General features: G+C 42.6%; 1 long non-coding RNA gene across 1 annotated transcript; it reads left to right on the top strand.

Moving 5' to 3' along the window:
• The first annotated feature begins 7,757 nt into the window (after positions 1 to 7,757).
• LOC119867619 lies at positions 7,758 to 11,454 on the top strand. Its single transcript, XR_005384163.1, has 3 exons — positions 7,758 to 7,855; positions 9,803 to 9,885; positions 11,344 to 11,454. It is a non-coding gene; the product is annotated as an uncharacterized LOC119867619 (long non-coding RNA).
• The last annotated feature ends 540 nt before the right edge of the window (positions 11,455 to 11,994 follow it).

Raw genomic sequence — 11,994 nt, 5'->3', positions numbered from 1 at the left:
AACAACAACAACAACACAAACCAACAGACAAAAAGGCAGAAAAAAAAAGGAGTGCAAGTCACTGGGGTCTGTTCTATTCCATCCTCTAAACATTTGGCTTGTTTCTGCATAAATGCTTCATTCATGGCCTGAGGGTCATCTCCAGCGAGGATAGTAAGGATGAGAGCAAGAGATATTGTGAGGGAGAGAGAGAGGGAGAGAGAGAAAAGGAGGAAGAGAGGGGAAGAGAGAGAGGGAGAGGGAGAGAGAGGGAGACAGGGAGAGAGAGAAAAGGAGGGAGAGAGGGAGAAGAGAGACAGGGAGAGAGAGAAAAGGGAGAGAGGGAGAGGAAGGAGAGAAAGAGAGAAAGAAAGTTGGAAAGAAAGGAAGAAAGCAAGCAAGCAGTTTGCAGTGCAGAAATGGTACAGGAAAGAGAGATTCTGGAGAAAGAAATGCGACCGAACAACCCAAAGTTAACCAGTACTTCTTAGGCCCTGGCCCTGGCAAGAATCAGAGCAGCAGCAGCTGGCCGGTACCCAGTGATCGGCAGCCCGAGCATCCTCACTCCCTTGCCAGGGAACATTGCTTGGTTGTTTTGTCACCTCGGGCAAGTGGCTGAAGTCCCCTGAGCCTCATCTTCCTCGCTTGTGACCTGGCACAGCAACAACACTGATAAACACCCACAAGGCTGCCACGAGCACTCACTGTTGGCCTCGAGGCCGGGCTCTGAGTGCGGGTGAGGACCAGGCGCCTCCCTATGTGGCTCTGACCATAAGTGGGGGGTAGGGGTAGGCGGTAGGACTCCACGGGGAGCCCCGCGTGCCCCAGGTCACCACTTAATGGTGCTGCGTGGAGGCCCGGACAAGGTTTCCCTTTGTGCACAACCAGCAGGTCTGTGCGGATCGAGTTCCATCAGATGACGACAACCACAATTCAGAAACCCCGAGTCCGCGTCCCTGTAGCCAGATCCGAGCAGTTAATTTCCCGTTTCTCTGAGAGTTTGATTACTTCTGCTTTTGGTTGAGGAAAAGTCAGTTTTGAAAACACCCCTTGTAATAGGTGTTTCAAAAACACTTCGACATTGGTATGGAGCCTATTAAATTCTAACAGCTCTGCTGGCAGGTAAAAGCACATTTATGGTCTTCAAGAAAATAACCATACTGTCTGCCTTCTGGACTTCTGGGCCATTCTGGAGAGATTTCATGTTTAAGGTCAAGGAGGTTGGAAGGGTGGATTTCATTTCTCCAAATCACTCTCCTCATATTAGCCTTCTATGCGGTAGAAATTGTAGGATGGCTGGTCTGCCTCTAGCGGACACTGGTCTTGCTGGAAATCCACGGCGCCCCTTCAACCAACTATATCTGCTTTCTTATTGTCACCACCTCAAAGGGATTGTGTTACCTCTGGGCTTGTCCTAGTCGAGCTCTGCCCAAATATTTGAATGTCCAAATGCTGTTGAAAAAAAAAAGATTTTAACTCTGGGATTCCACAGGGTGGAAAGTAAGGCTATTGGATTGTGCAAGTAAAGATCTCAGGACCAGAAGCTTTTGCTGAGGGAGAAGGATCTAGAATAGAAGATGGAGAGGTTAAAGCAAGGGTTCGGTTCCTGGGAGATGGGAGAAGAAGGAGAGGAGGGGGGAGGGGAGGCTATGTCAGACAGAGGCAGGGAAGGGAGGGGTGCATAGTGAGCTGTTGGTGCTCAGTGTAATCTATGGCCCTTTGCTGGAAGATCCTCTGGAGTCAAGGCTTTGGAACCACTGGATTCCAGAGCCACAGGACCTGGGGGGCAGTGACGTGTGAACTGGGACATGTTGGGTCTTAGGAAGTGCATCCTGGGAGACTTTGTAAATGGTCTCATCCCACACGTTGACCTGTGGTTTGGAGACAGCGACGCAGCAAGGCACGGTCTGTCTGAACACCAGCTGAAGTTTTCAGCATGGTGTAGAGTCATGAAATGATGTCAGAACTTCAGAAAATGTGTTTAGACTAGATTCTGTTTGACTTTGTGGGAATTCAGTTCAAAGAATCCGTAATTTTTTCATGTGGCTAATGTCATTGATTTACAAAGAATTCTTCTCCCAGGCAAACATAAAAAGGCATAAAGCCCCATAATCAAATGCCTGCTCTGACCACAAAGTCAGAATGTCTCAAACCATCTCTTTCATGCACACAGAAGGACACATCTCTCGGCAGCCACTGAAAACTTGCAAAGTAGATTTTCCCCCTTTATCCCTTCCTGATGCTGCTGTCTTCTGAGACGGAGGAGTGACAGGAGAAATTCAGAGTCAACTCTTTCTGCCTTGGGAGTGTCCTCTACTGATTCAGAGAGGGAACGGATGTCTTTCACCCATGTCAGGTGTGTCCAGAACAGACAAAAGGTATCACCTGGCCAGTGTGAGTAAAGAATGAGGTTGGAGGAGGAGGTGGGTTCCTTCCTGTTTCTGCTTCTCAGAGTCAAGCTGCAACCACTGTCACGTTCACATATGTGAGTCTGATGGTTTTAGAGGCTCCAGCTCTGTGAGGTAAGATGGAGCCAGCGAGGCTGCCCAAAGATGCTCTTCTAGATGGCAGAGGGGCAGGCTTTCAGGTTTCTGGCTGCCTTCCAGGAATTGCTGACATCATGTTGGCCCTGCCCATTCTGCAGAACTCACTCATCTCAAACCAGGTCATGGTAGGCTGGATAGTGACCCCCAGAATATCTATATCCTAACCCTCAGACCCGTGAATGGTATCTTACCTGGAAAAATTATGAAGATGTAATTACATGATAGACCTTGCAATGGGGTGGGGTGGGGAGGGAGATTATCTTGGATCGTCCAGGTGGGCCCTCAACACAATCACAAGTGTCCATCTTGACTATAGGAGGCAAGTCAGCATGAGGACTTGCGGAGAACGGAGTGAGCAGCCATAAGCCAAGGAATGCTGGCAGCCGCCAGGAGCTGGAAGAGGCAAGGAAGAACTCTTCCCAGGAGTCTCCAGATGGATCTAGCCCTGACAATACCTTGATTTTAACTCCATAAGATTCCTTTCAGACTTTTGGCCCCAAGAATAGGTAATAAGTAAAAGAATAATAAAGGAGAATAGGAACAAGTGATAAGAGAATAAATTTCTGTTGTTTATAAGTCTTGAAGTTTGTGGTGATTTCTTATAGCCGGTAAGAGGATACTAGAACCCTGTTCTCTTGGGAGTTGCTGAGCGTGCGAGTACATATCTCTCTGGTTCTCATCTGGCTGCTAGGGGCCACTAATGGGCTGCCTGCCGCACGTGGAACATACCAGCAGCGTGTTCTTAGGGAGACGAATGCACGTGTTCCCCATCTGCATGCTCAGGCCATTGCTCAGAGGAGAGCTCTGCCAAGAATAAAGCAGAAATGAGCAGATGACAGCTCTTCCAGTAGAATAAATCAGTATTTGGGCTCTGATATGTTTACGCTGGCCCAGGTAGATGGTTGAGTTGTTCAAGCATATCTTAGAAACAAATCTAATTATAAAACTCCTAATAGCAGGAAATTCTCCCCAAATCCAAAAACCGAGTGCCCCAAAACATTTGGACAGTCTGTCAGTAGGTTTTAGAATCAACTACATTTGAAGATGCCTCCTAAACCCTGCTCACTTCTGTCCAGGGAGATGCTTGGATTTTTTTTTTTTTTCCCCTCCAGGAATGTCTGTATTTTGGTGAGGTAAGAAGCTGGCCACAGCAGCTATCATGGTGCCTCTCCTTCCTTTTTATAGTTACTTTTGCTTTTTTTTTTTTTTTTTTAAATTCCTGGTCCACATTCACTTCCCAACATCCCATAAAGCCACTGGCACTGTATTTCATTCACTAAAGGGCTGCATGATTAGCTCCCTGAGTCACTAATCTGTATAGTTGAGTCAGGACTACTGTCCATCTTCCCATCCTGGCAAGCTCCTTCCTCACCATGTGCACACTTGCCTCTCAGAGATGCCATGATCCTTCTTGCTTGACAGAGTCATTGAATTTCAGAGTGAAAAGGGACTTTTATTAAGCACATCAATTCCAACTACATTGAAATAATGAACCCAGGGCTCAGACAGTCTGGAGGAGGAGTCACGGAGCCCAGAACCCACAGTTGAAATGCACACCCTGGGCAGTTCTGAGACACGTAGTATGTGGGCTACTCTTTTTGAAATGTTGGCGAGACTGGGAACGCAATGGGGTGCCAGCAAGTAGTCGCACCCTTCGTGTTTGGGAAATTCTCCACGACAGCCACTCTCGTGTCCCCTCTTCTTCATTCCTGCAGAAGTAGAAAACAACCTGGAGCAATCTGCCTCTGTGGGCATGTGCTTGGCAGATCTGTAGTTGGGGTTTGTTAAACCTGGGACCCCCAGGAAAACGTGGGTGCTCACCACACTTAGGTGAAGACAGTGAAATGGCAACAACACTTCATTGACATGCGAGGCTACCTGGAGAAGGGACAAGCAGCCAGGCGAACCACAAAGATCCATTTAGCCAAGGCAGAGGATGGGCATTTTTGATGAGAGCATTAACCTTCTCTAGGCTGGCTGTCATTTCCAAATGACAGCTGCGTGCATGGCATTTCCAAGGAGTCTTTCATCTCTAAGAAAAGAAGGGGAAGCAAGGGTCATATCTAATATATTAAAAGCAGAAAGGAAACCTTTAAGCAATTTGGTACCCTTTGGCCTGTGGGTTTTTTCCAAAACCCCACTGAGGTGGTGTGGATTTTAAAATCCTAACCTGGGAGATGTAAGAACAGCTTCAAAAAAACTAGCTTAGACCTGCCTTTAGGATGTCAGGAAACCGTGTGCTCTTATGGTTAGGGGATGCACTCTTTTGGGAGTCAGTGAGGTCCAGAATCACTTAGGATTCCTTTGGTTGCAAGTGACAGAAAGCCAAGTTGGTGTTCTCTTTATTAGAAAAGGGGACGTATGTGTCTCAGGTATCTGAACAGTCTCCTTACAGACATAACGAGAGGCACGGGTGAGCACAGAAGCTCTGTGATGTAACTGAGACTCTAGTTGGTCTCTCTCTTCCTCTGTGGGGACTCTATTTTCTTGGAGGCTTCCTCTTTCTGCCTGCGACTGCAAAGTACAGCTTCTAGGTTCAAACTCAGTCACTGTGAGACTCTGCTTCTCTGTCTGCTAACATAGAAGTCTGGGAATTAGATCCCCTCAGTCTTAATTGGCCTATTTTGTCATCTGTGCGACAACTGCCATGAAGGGGGTTTTGACCCCTGCCCCTCAAACTCTAACGTGTATGTGAACCATCTGGGAGTTTTGTTCAAAGATGCATGCTGCCTCAGAAGGTCCCAGGTGGGACCTGTGATTCTGCATTTCTCATAACCACCCAGGTGCTGCTGCTGCTCTTGATCCAAGGACCACATTTGGAGCAGCAAGGACACGACTAGACTTGCTGGCTTAATCGGGGTGGTACTTTCTATCCCTGTAGGCTGACCATAGACTCAGATCCAAATTAGGACAAAAGCCGAGTGTTGGGGTGGACATGGGGGAGAGCCTTGCCTCACAGCAAAATGTAATATTGATGCCACAGGAAGAACGGGGTTGGCTTCTGGGGCAAAGCAAAAACAAAAACTGAAACAGCCCCCACCCTCACATTTCCACTGTGGACTCTCTGGGATGTTTGTTAACCGCAACGTAAACGGAGTGCCTGCACCTCACTTATAGTCCCCAAAGCCATGAAAGAAATGACTCTTAGATACATGACAAAAGATAAACCTTTAAAAAACTTGCTCATAATTATCATCATTGCCTTTAATTATTAATTGAGGAAGGACTAGCATGTGCTTGATGTGGGCCGAGATTTTGTTTAAGCGCCAGCCCAGAGAGACCTGGAAAGGAAACCAAAGAAGCATGAATTATAAATACAGATCCTGCTATAAGAAGCTGATGGAAGCATGAGCTTCTGGAATGAGAAGGGGTCTCGAGGCTGAAGCTCCGGAACTGCAAAGTGGACTTAGTGCACTACCCGGGAGCCTGTACACGGCGGCGTGTTAATGCTTGTTAGGGAACCATGGTTCACGCCGCTCACCACGGACAATCAATGCCAAGGCAGGAACCACAGCTCTGGGAATCTTCGGAGGCACTTGTATTTCTTTGACTCCGGGTATATAGGAATTGAAAAATGACTCCCAGAGTTTCGTTTGGTACTTAATTGCTTTGAACATCATGGAAAAGACGTAGGTGGACCTGGGGTACTATATAATTAGTTGATAAACTACGACAACCAGACACGCAAGCCTGGAAAAAACATTTATTTAGAATGTGGCATTTCAGGGGATTGGTTGCATAGTGGAGATATTTGAATATCAAAACATAATACATAATAATAATAGCCACAACAATCCCAGCTTGATGGAGGCTCTGTTGGTTATAGAATGTTCTAGTTAGGTTACCAGATGGAGAGTTGGAATCAGGCTCATTCTCTGGTAATTTGAGAAATGAAGGCATCATCGCTTTTGGCCTCTGACCACTGCACCCATCCCTTGTTTCTCAGCATCCTGATGCCTTCTGGCTGTGGCGAGCCATCCCTCCGGCCCTCTCCCTCCTTGCTCCCACACCCTTTATTTTTCTCTCTTCTGGAACCTAAGCTGTTAGTGTTTTGCTGCTGGGAGGCTTGGCATTGTGCAGGTTCCCCACATGTATCTTTATCAGGTGAGCCCTGGGCCATCTCTTAAATCCCTGTGGTAGGAGGATGTCGAGGCATTAGCCACAGCAGATGAATTGTCAAGGAAGCTTCTAATGTTGTAGATAATATTTTTGGAGTGATTCTCTTCTATCCTCAAACATATCCTGGTTTCCACTGTAGAAAAGTTAAATCAGGGTCTTTTTTGTTGTTGGAATTCAGCCAGGTAGGTGGTTCTAGAACCTTCCCTCTACAGATTCTGAGTGCTCAGACATCCAAGCTCTGGGAGACCGCCACCTACCGTCATTCTCAGGCTGCTGCCCTCTGGCTCCCTTCAGCAGAGGTGCTTCCCACTCCTGCTGGAGTCTCAGCTGTGCCTCCTCCCACCCCCATCTTTTCTACTGAAAATTCTCTTTCTCCATAGACGTCCCTCCCCAGTTCCTCCTTCTTCCTTCCGCAGGTATTTTAAAGGGTCTAATTCTTGCCCAGAATTAAGTCCATCAGGAGATACAGAATCAGATCAATGCCCTATGCTCAATTTGGGGTGATAAGTTAACAAGAGGAAACAATTACAGAACAACTGTGAGTCATCAGGCTCTGTGATACTAACTCTAAGTGCGACCTTCCAAAATACACAAGAAATATGTGATCCCACAGACGTCCACCCTGCAGTGTGCCCCTCTAGCATCCTGATGGCACTTATCACACTCTCTGCTTTACCTGTGGATTTCCCTTGTTAGACAGGGACTGCCTCCTTGGCCAGAATTGTATCTGCCCCTTTCACCTGCTCATTTCCAGCAGCAAGCACAGTGCCTGGCCCATGGAAGTGCTCAAAATCCATGTACTGATTTCGTTTATCAATTCACCTTTTCTGGCCAAGCTCTTCTGCTTTTAGAGTAAAAAATTCATTATTGAATTTTTTGAATTTTTGAATTTTTTGAAAAAAAAAAAAAACAAGCACATTTTTAATCGGTTCAGAGTCTAGAAAATAAAACTGAAAGGAGGAGGGATTCACCGAAATACTGAGATACTAGGGGATCCTAAAATTCTACATAATTAAAAATTAAACTATATATTATTCTTTTCCTCAAGTAAATTTTTTAGTGGAATACAATTGTGTGCACAGATTACATATATACAATCTGATTACTTTACAAAGAGAACTTAGGTGACACCCTCAGATCATGAAACAGAACATTGGTGGTATACCAACCCCCATCCCCTTGGAGCCTCTCCATTCACTTCCCCTACAAAGGTAATTCATGTCTTGTCTTTCATTGCTATACATTAGTTTTTCCTATTTGTGAGCATTATATAAATGATATCATACAGTATATTTCTTTTGTCTTTGGCTTCTTTAAATCCATGCTATTATATTTAGCAGTAGCTCATTCCTTTACTTTGCTCTATGGTTTTCCTTTATAGAAATATGCTGTTATTTATTTTATTTTTAATGATTTATTTATTTTTCTGAGAGAGAGAGAGAGAGAGGAGGAGGAGGAAGCAGAGGGAGAGGGAGAGAGAGAGAATCTTCAGCAAACTCCCCACTGAGCACAAATCCCGACAGGGGGCTTGATCCCATATCCTGAGATCATGACCTGAGCCAAAATCAAGAGTAGGATGCTTAAACTGATGGAGACACTCAGGTGTCCCTCAATATGCTATTTATTTTTCTACCTTATTGTTGGTGGCATTTGTTTTGTCTCTAGTTTTTGCTGTTAACAATGGTGCTTTTAAGAACATTTTTTTAATGTCTTTGATGCCTCTGCATTGGGTATATACCTAGGAGTTTGAATGCAGGATTGCAGAGCATGTGCATTTTCAGCTTTAGTAGATATTGCCAATTTTCTGATCTGTTATACCAATTTGCACATCCACCAGCATTCAGTGAAAGTTCCAGTTTTCCTTTTTTTTTTCCCCAACACCTTCATATCATTGTCTTATGAATTTAGCCATTCTGGTGGGTATGAAACAGCATGTTTTGTGGTTTTGATTTGCATCTTCCTGACGTCTAAAGGAGTCAAACACATTTTTATATGCCTATTGGCTATGTGGGTGCCCTCTTTTTTGATATACCTCTTCATGTTATTTTGCATATCATTTTGGCATTGTAACATTTAGTCATGTTGTTGAAAGTTGAAAGGAGAATTCCTGTTGAGGGACTTTAGACTTTATGACCTTGGCTTTCTTACTTAAACATTATTTTTCCATAAAAGGAAAAATCTCTTCAGGAGAAGATTGACATGCAAAGTAGTTCAAAGCAGAGAAGTTCTCGCAGAAGGAAGGATGAGGGGCTCAAGTCCTTTCTCATCTGTGACCCCCTAATGTATTCCACTCAACCTTGAAAACATTGCCTTATGGCAAAGATAGTTTTTAAGAACCAAGGTAACAAGTCAACCAGTAAAAGTCTTCATAAATACTTTATAACATGTTTGCTAGCACAAAGCAATAAAGATAATAGAAGAAAGAGGAATATGAAAAGCATTTTCACAACTTCACTGGGTTATAATAGACTTTATACTGTTAATTTCCATTACATTCTTTGGCTAAATGAAGACGTTTCATGATCTCTTCATCCCACAGTTACAAGATGCTTTCAAATTTATTTGGATTCATTGTAGAAAATAGACACACTAAGAGACAGTGTATGTGTATGCATCATGGGCACTGATACACACTCCTTTCCTCCAAATACTCAATGCTTTTCTTTTTCTTATTTTTAAGTTTCATTTACTTAAGTGAGGTGCTCGAACTCACAGCCCTGAGATCAAGAGTCACATGCTCTACCCACTGAGCCAGCCAGATGCCCAGATGCTTTTTATTTGTGTAACTTAGGTTTGGTGATGCTTGTGTTCTGAATCCTGTCTTGGCCTCATAGACACAAAAATGCTTGGATATGTCAAGTGGAAAAATTTTGCATTAAGACTTATTTAACACAGCCAGGTAGGTATTTTTGTTTCCAATACCAGAGCCCCACACTGGTCACACTGGACATCTACTAGTCCCTTTTATGCTCACATCATTTCCCTGCCTCCCTAGACCCTGGAGGGCAATGAAGGAGCTCCTGCCTCTCTCTCCTCCTCTTCCTTTACCTCTCCCAGAGCTTCATGCCCAAACTTCTATTTCTTCGCTGCCATCTGCCTTACCTCCCTTTTGTGTTTCCCAATGCCCCAGTTTCCTCTTTTCTAATTATTCCCAACAGGAGTCTGTAGACAGAAGAATGTAAAAGAAATATGGAAATAAATTTGCATACAACGGAATTTGGCAAAGCAAAGCAGCTCAAAGGTAGGGAGGGATGGTCGCAGTCTTTCCAAAACCATCCTCGAGCTGTTGATGGTGGTATCTGGAATGATTTTAGGTAGTATGCTTCATGAACAATATGAGCAATTCCTTAAAAATCGAAGTAGTTATATATTTATTTTAGAAGTATTAATATATTTCTTTCATTTGTGGTATTCATTTCCAGCTTGATAAAAGGTCTTTTAAAATATTTAAGTTTAAGAAATGACTATATTGCTTTGGCAAAACTTGTGAATTAGTGACATTTGGGAAATATTGGATGGTTCATGCTCAATAAATCAAAACTAATTTTATTAGAGAATCTCTTCTCCCATCAGATCTAGATAAGCAGAAGTGAGCACATAATACATCAAATTCTGTTCCCCAGTGTAATACTAAGTATTATAATTTTTCTAAAAAGGCAAAATAAAACAGTCTATGACAATGCTTTTCAAGGTATAGTCATGGACCCCTGGGGCCTCCAGGGCACATTTAATGTGTCCATGATGTCAAAAGTATTTTCCAAATAATACTAAGGTGTTGGTTTTTTCAGTTGTTGATATTTCCACTCTTGATGCAAAAGCATCAACATGGTGGGTAGAATGCTGGCTTCTTAGGATGGTTCCAGGCCTTGGTACCAGACTGCACTTGTAGTGGTTGTAAACTTTACCACCCTGACAGAGAAAAGGAAAAGCCAGTGTCACTCAAAAGTGACCTTGATAAAGCAATAGAAATGATTAACTTTGTTAAATCTCAACACTTTAGATCTTTTTAGTGTTTTGTGGTGAAACGGGCTAGATGAATCAAACTTTGTGTTGTGTTCCAAAGTTTGATGGATGTCTCAAGAAAAAGCAAGGAGTTGAATTAGTTCCTTTTTTTTTTCCATGGGAAGCTATTTTTATTTGAAGGAACAACTGACAGACAAACACAATGCTTACTTAGACTGGGTATTTGGCAGTTATCTTCTAAAAAATGAATGAAATGGGTGCATTACTTCAGGGAGAATAACTAGTAGTATTTATAGCCAATGATAAAATTTGAGCTTTCAAGTGAAAATTAGGATTTTAAAAACTTGTGTAATATATCATGAAGCAGTATGACTGCTCCCTAATACCTAAAGGATCATGATGAAATTAGCTGTGATATTTACGAATTTGATTTTTTTTAAATATTTTATAACAAAAGTTGTCAACATATGAAGATCTGTGTATCTCCCCCCCTTTTTTTTCCCAAATGACCAATGCATGATGTTACAAATCATGCATTTGGTAAAAGATCCATTTTAAGTGTGAGGTAGACCAGTGAATTTTAATGTAACAGAATGTGAAAAAAAGTCATTGTTATAGTTTTGGATTATATTCTGCAACTTTTAAGAAATTACCACTGTTAAATTTTGGTGTAGTATCAAAAAAGTATATCTACAATTACATAAACAGGCTACTAAAATATTTCTTTTTTTAACAGTGACATACCTGTGTGACTGTATGTCAGATTTTATTCATATACTTGCACCAAAACCATATACTTATGACGTTTGAAGCAGATGAGAATCCAACTGCCTTTTATGAAGCCAGGTATTGAAGAGATTTCTAAAAATGCAAAACATTGTCAGTTTGCTTAATATTTGTTTTACTTTAGAAAAAGCAAAATATTTTTTACTTTTTATAAGAACATTTGTTCCCATATAACAGTCCTATTATTTTTAAAAGAATAAATATTTTTAAAATGTCTCAGTTTCCATGTCTAATGCAGCACATGTCAGTGGGTATAACCTACATAAATAAAAGCTCTTTAGAATCCTCAATAATTTTAGGAGTGAAAAGAGGTCTGGGACTAAAAATTATGAGAACTAGTCTTCTATAAGAAAGGATTCTTATCCTGTAGGGTCAAAACACTCCACTCCTCACAAATGACAATAGACTAAGGTGTGTGTGTGTGTGTGTGTGTGTGTGTGTAATGGAGGTGAGTGACAACATAAGATCTTGCATTACAAACATTTTAAGGGAAGGGGATATAAAGACTATTGTAAAGAAACTATTTTAAGAGAGGGCAAACTGCAGCCTGTTGCAGAGGGACGATTTCTGGTTACTTGTGAAAATGTAGAAAATGGTAAAA

The sequence above is a fragment of the Canis lupus genome, chromosome 35, assembly GCF_011100685.1.
Source record: "Canis lupus familiaris isolate Mischka breed German Shepherd chromosome 35, alternate assembly UU_Cfam_GSD_1.0, whole genome shotgun sequence".
NCBI classification, from domain to species: Eukaryota; Metazoa; Chordata; class Mammalia; order Carnivora; family Canidae; genus Canis; species Canis lupus.
This window is presented reverse-complemented; position numbering and strand designations above follow the sequence as displayed.